The sequence below is a fragment of the Panthera pardus genome, unplaced genomic scaffold (assembly GCF_024362965.1).
Source record: "Panthera pardus isolate Hobbes unplaced genomic scaffold, ASM2436296v1 HiC_scaffold_13, whole genome shotgun sequence".
Taxonomy (NCBI): Eukaryota; Metazoa; Chordata; class Mammalia; order Carnivora; family Felidae; genus Panthera; species Panthera pardus.
The window spans coordinates 88153766-88159127 of NW_026526688.1; the positions used below are offsets into that span (position 1 = coordinate 88153766).

Here is a 5362-nt window from a genome sequence, read left to right on the forward strand (position 1 = left end):
ACACTGTGTTGATACAAACTCTGGGAAGATACAACTATTCAACAAAAACTGTATCAGAATTTCTTCCAAATTATCAATACTTTTCATAAAAAAATAAAAAAGATTTTGTAGAACCTTTGAGGACAGAATAGCATTTAATGTTTAAAAAAAAACGGACTCTCTGTGAATACTCAGTTTCTCTTTGTCTCTCTCTCCTGCACACATACACATGCATACTCATACATATGCACACAAATACACTTTGAAATTCTAGATAAATATTTAGATTTCCTTTTCCACTCACTCACTTACTATACAGGTATGTATTGAACCAGGTAGCATCTTAAGGAATTTATATATAGACATGAATAAGATGGCCAAGGCCCCTGCCCTCATGGAGCTTACATTCTGATGGAGAGCTTTAAGAAGACCTTGGTGTTGGGGTGGGAAATAAAAATATCACATTGAAAGTCATGGGATGGTTCAAAGCCTTCCACATCATTGATACTGCTTCATCTTGGACAAGTAGAGATTGCTACTAGCTAATGCTTTAGCTGTCACACTTTGTATGCTAGAATTAGATTACCCCACATAGCTCTAAATCATTTAATTTATGCTATTCAAATAAACGAAGTGTGAGAGTGACATTACTTTTAAGTTGCTGAATGTTGTCTACGCATGTTATACAAAGTAAGAAAACATAGTCTCCATTAATCAAATAGCGTGGCCTTTCCCCTGGCTGGCTGTGCACAAGCCATGCGATGCTTGGTGTTCTTGCAAAAGACGTGAACCAGCAGGAGTTCGTCAGAGCTCTGGAAGCCTCCCTCAGAAAGTCTGGGAAGCTGATAGTCCCCGAATGGGCGAACACTGTCAAGCTGGCCAAGCTCAAAGAGGCTGCTACCTACAATGAGAACTAGTTCTACACACGAGCCACTTCCGCAGCATGACACCCGTCTTCTGAGGCAGCGCTGTGGTCGGCTCAATGACCAAGATCTAGGTGGATGTCAGAGAAACGGGGTTGCACCTAGCCATTTCAGCAGAGGCTCTAAGAGTGTGGCCCACAGGGTCCTCCATGCCCTAGAGGGGCTGGAAATGGTGGAAAAGGACCAAGATGGGGGCCGCAAAGTGACACCTCAGGGACAGAGAGATCTGAACAGAATCGCCAGACTGGTGGTAATGCCACCAAGAAGCATTAGAACAAATAGTGGGCTAATGCATTGCCTCGTTCATAATAAAACAAAATATGAAGCAAAATAAATAAAGTAAAATAGCTTGGTAAAGGTGAAAATTAATGTATTTTTCAGGTTGGCAAATGCCATCTAAATAATGGAATGATGAATTTACAAGCAGGATAAATCTGTAATCCTATTCATTCTGCCTCATATGTATTCAAACAAATGTTTAAAACAAACACCTGTCCAACATGTGGTTACTTGTAAGAACCGTGATTTTTTTTTTTTGCCCTAAAGTTCTTTAGCAAATTTCTTTTCATACAAAGCCTGTCTTGTGGCTTTGCATAATAATCAAAGCAAACAAAAATATTACTCTGTAGGCATATGCCAAGTGATGAGAAACAGCCTCCTCTACTCCCCAGCTAGGATAAAAATATTCACCTTTTTTGCAGGTGTAAAGTAGCATTGCCAACTTTAAATGAAGCTCATTTGAAGGTTGGGTTATATATCAACCATTAGTATAATAGAGCAATTAACACTACTCCCGGGGTAGAGGAATAAATTGCTGATATAAGACTCTGTAAATGCTTTTGCTAAGTACAGAGTAATATGAGGTATATTATATAAACATACTTCAATCTACATGAGAGTGTATGAATGAGTGGAAACACACACATATATGCCATTTGGCAGAGTTCTGCTAATTCTCATATGATGATACACGAGTAAGTAGAAAAACAAACATCTGCTGTAGTTTATTTCCTTTTGTGAATGATTAAAGTGGCACACCTTTTGAAAGTGAGTTGATACTTGGCCTTATTTGTCTGGCCCGCTCACAATGCAAGCATTTTTTAGCTCAGTGTTTTGAGAAAATGGTAAAGGCAAATTGATATGGTGGAGGAGGGCACCAATGGTTCTTATCATCAAGGGTGATGGTCTTGTTTATAGGGAGAGCAAAAAGCATATCTATCAGAAGGCATCTGAATGAAACAACAAATTCCAGTTCCCAATTCTTGCTTTGGGATTCTGCACCTATTACAGAGAAAGCATGTGGCAATGGACAAAGTATACCTAGTTTCTCTAATACAAAATCTAGAAGGAATGTTCTGTTTAACAGACAGCCTCTTACAGTCGAAAAATAAGAATCATCGTGTCTGCTTGTTGCAATGGGCCTCTATATATAACGAACATGTCATAGGTAAAAAGGGGATTAGAAGACTGAGGGTCTGAACAAGCTTCTGAAAGTCAACTTAGAGATATGGAGTAGCTGTTTCCAAATGAAAGAAAGGAAGCACTTTCAAAAATCAGTGAACCTAATTAAAGGATCTCTCCTCATAGAGATGATTAATAGAAATAAAAGCAACAATAATTTTAGAAGTGAATTCACTGGATAGAGTTCACCAATATTGCAAGGATACCCTCTAAGTGCACAATATGTATGAAAGATCAACTTGAGTGAAACAATATGCCCCCTGATGACCAGTCAGGGATTGAGAGCCATTAAAATATGCACATTAAAATAAAAGTGAGTTTATTATTACCCCAAGCTAGTAAAATTGTTCATTTTCTTTACATATCTACATGAATTACATAAAAAGAAAAAAAAATCATCTTGTAACCCAAAAGCACTAACCCTTTTCTAAACTACCCTGTTTACAAAATATTTGTGTTACTAATTTTTTTTAATGTTTTTATTTATTTTTGAGACAGAGAGAGACAGAGCATGAGCAGGGGAGGGGCAGAGAGAGAGGAAGAAATAGAATCCAAAGCAGGCTCCAGGCTCTGAGCAGTCAGTACAAAGCCCGACGTGGGACTCAAACTCGCAAATCCTGAGATCATGACCTGAGCTGAAGTCAGACGCTTAACCAACTGAGCCACCCAGGCGCCCCTACTAATTTTTTTTTTAACATGGACACCTTGTTGTGTTTTCTTAGTATATCATGGTCATTGTTGACAACAAAGGTATTGGGCTTATTCGGAGTCTTTAGAGAAGGGAAAATTTTTGTTGGGTATATGTCCCTAGCTGATGTGCTGTCGCATAGGGAAAAAATAGTTTGATTTATATTGGTAAAATTAAACTGAACCAAATCCCTGTTTCTGTTGGCAAAAGGAAGGGAGTTTGGAATTCTAATGAAAAGAGTCAAAGAATCAAAATGTGCTCAAGAGGAGGACTCAGACTTGCCTCCTAAGAGGACTAAGGAGAAAGTTGACAATGAACAAGATCCTACTTTTGTCATCATCTGTTACCGGTTATTTCTCTTTTCTCAACCTGACATGTTTCTTCTTTTCCTGTGTGTGCCAATAGTAAGATTCTGTTGTTTTACCTATCTATAGTCCTCTCTTCTTTTTAGTATTATCATCAACTTTTCCTTTAAGGACACACTATCCTCTATTTCGAGGCTATGTGGCATAGAGGGGACTGAACTCAAAGTCAATTCCAGGGGTCAAATATATGACCTACCTTGGTCAATCACAGTCATAGGGTTTAGTTTAGGAATGGGTCAGTCAACCCAAACCACAAAATTGGTTCCAAGACTCTTCCTGTAATGAGTAGGTATCAGGCCTTCTCTTTCTGCCTAAGTCCTTAATTTAGTATCATATAGGCCAGGAGCTTTGCAAACTATATGGGGACGGGAGGGGCCAAGATGGCAGAACAGCGTGGAAGTTTTTTATGTCTCTCATCCCTGAGGTACAGCCAGATCAACACTAAACCATCCTGCACACCTAGAAAACTTATTTGAGGATTAACACAACAATCTGCACAACCTGAACCAGAGAACTAAGCAGGTATGGAGAAGTGAACTGGGGGAGAAAGAAGCCAAGGAGGGCAGGGAGCTTTTTTTGCTTGCAGAGAGAGGACGGAGATGGGGTGGGGGTGGAGAGAACAAAAGCAGTTGGAGAGAAAAGAGAGTATGTAAGGGACTGAGCACAACAAGGGAGAAAGGAGAAAGGAGAGAGTTTAAATTCCATTAAGACTGTATAAACAGGGGGAGCACAGAGTCTGAAATTCCGCAGCTGGATACCTGGCAGTGCTCTGGTGGGAAAAGCAAATCCCCAGGAGCAGAAAGAGAGGTCCAAGGAGGTCCTTGGGCTACACAGGGAGAGGTGGTTCCCCTGCTGGGAGGACATTTGGTAGAGCTGTGTGGCCACCACACAGCCAAGGGTCCCAGCAGACCCCGAAGAACAATCACGTTTGCTGGTGTTGGAACAAGGACATTAAGAGTGAAGCCTGGCTCCAGATGTGTGTTGTGATTGACCATAATCCCTGAACCGCTGCTGCTACATGGTCCCATGAACGTTTTCTGGGGTAGGCTGGCACCCAGCTGCAGTCTCTGGGCATCAGCAGTAGCACAGTGCCTTGAAGTCCCTGGGTGTGGCAGGCACCTGGTCATTGCTCACTGAGACCTTCCCTCAGAAGGTCTGAGTGGGTCAAAGTCGCTGTCCCTCAGAAGTGAGGGGTTGGGAAACACAGCCACATCTGGGATCAAACTTAGGAGGGAGGTGCCACCTGGCAACCTGACAGCTTGGTCACAGACAGTGTAAAAACGGGGGTGGAAGGAAACTGGAGACAAAGGAAGTGTGTGTGATTGCTAGTCGGGGAGAGCACAGAGTTCTGTAACTAGAGACTGGGTAGTTGAGTGATGCTATTTTCACCCCTCCCAAGCATGCACATACACACCTACATGAGCCACTACAATCCACCCCAGTAAGTTAAGCAGGGCCATCTAGTGGAGAATGGAGCCATTACACTAAGCACTGCCCAACCCAGCCAACCCTTGCTCTTCAGGAACACCACAAGTCTCTCCACCTGCTTAGTTTAGGAACTATAAAGTGCTTCATAGTTTGACTTCTAGGGGAAACCAATGTAATTTCAATCATATTTCAGTCTGTTTGCTGGCCCATCTATTCAATTTTTTTCTTTTCTTTTCTTTTTTTTCTTTTATTTTCTTGAATACAGAAAGAGAAAAAAAGTATTTTTATTTTCAATTTTTATTAAAAAAATTTCTTTAATTTTTTTCTACTATATTTTTTTTTACTTTTTTGTAAATTTTTCAAATTCTATTTTACTTCTATCATTTAATTTTATTCTATTTCATTGTGTTCATTTTTTCAAATTTTCAAACATTTTTCTTTTTCTTTTTCTTTTCTTTTTTTCTTATCTTTCCCTTTTCTAATCTATCAAGCTCCTGCCAACAAACGGACCAAAACAC

The 5362-nt window shown here is 40.2% G+C and overlaps 1 pseudogene; it reads left to right on the top strand.

The window, feature by feature from the left end:
* Window positions 1–740: 740 nt before the first annotated feature.
* On the top strand, window positions 741–1192 carry LOC109249344 (40S ribosomal protein S19-like; annotated as a pseudogene).
* The last annotated feature ends 4170 nt before the right edge of the window (window positions 1193–5362 follow it).